Source organism: Octopus bimaculoides, chromosome 3, assembly GCF_001194135.2.
Source record: "Octopus bimaculoides isolate UCB-OBI-ISO-001 chromosome 3, ASM119413v2, whole genome shotgun sequence".
Lineage (NCBI taxonomy): Eukaryota > Metazoa > Mollusca > Cephalopoda > Octopoda > Octopodidae > Octopus > Octopus bimaculoides.
The window spans coordinates 95,562,974-95,563,807 of NC_068983.1; the positions used below are offsets into that span (position 1 = coordinate 95,562,974).

Below are 834 nucleotides of genomic sequence, written 5' to 3' on the forward strand. Positions count from 1 at the left end.
TATCCCTATATATTTATACTCACACATATTTATGTGTATATTGTTAGCAGTGCATATATTTCTGTATATGAGTATATACACATATATACTGTTACATATGTCTGTGTATAAATGTGTGTGTGTGTGTGTGTGTGTGTGCGTGTAATTTTTTTTCACTTGTTTCAGTCATTAACCTGTGACAATGCTGGGACACCGGTTAGAAGAATTTGAGTCGATCGAATTATCCCCAATACTTATATTTCCTTTTGAGCCTGGTTCTTATTCTATCGGTCTCTTTCACTGCACTGCCAGGAAATGAACTTCAAAACTTTCCTTGTATTCCCTTTCCTCACTCTAGAGTCTTGTTTTAACGTGTTTACCCATTTCCCAAGCTTGTGAAGCCTCCTCCTGCCATTAGAAGTCTATGAACCGGAAATGTATTGTGGGTGATGCCCTCAATTTTCATGGCATGTACCACTCTCTCACCATTCTCCTTCAGGAGTAAGCCATGCCCACCCAATGCAACCACACTTGTTCGATCTTCTGACCCCAAATATCCCATTTACCCTACATTCATTTCTGATAAAACGGTTGGCAAAGATGTAGTCATACACAAAGTGGTTTGTAACGCTGGAATTGTTTCCCCTACTTTCTTTTCATGTTCCTTTTCCTGTCCCTTCTATCCTTACATCCAATTTCACAACTATCCAAAGAAGGACAATGACTAGAATACAGCTGATAGCTCTTTCACTTACTCCAAACCTTAAATGATTTAATACTATTCTTCGCGGACTTTATCCATTTATTTTTCTATTTTCTCATTTGTCATTCGTTCTCTCTATTTCTCAATATATA

The 834-nt window shown here is 37.5% G+C and overlaps 1 protein-coding gene across 1 annotated transcript in view; it reads left to right on the plus strand.

The window, feature by feature from the left end:
- The window catches only part of LOC106881018 (zinc finger protein Noc), a 35,360-nt gene that overhangs the window by 9,095 nt on the left and 25,431 nt on the right, over positions 1-834 (plus strand). The gene's annotated exons all lie outside the window — the stretch shown is intronic.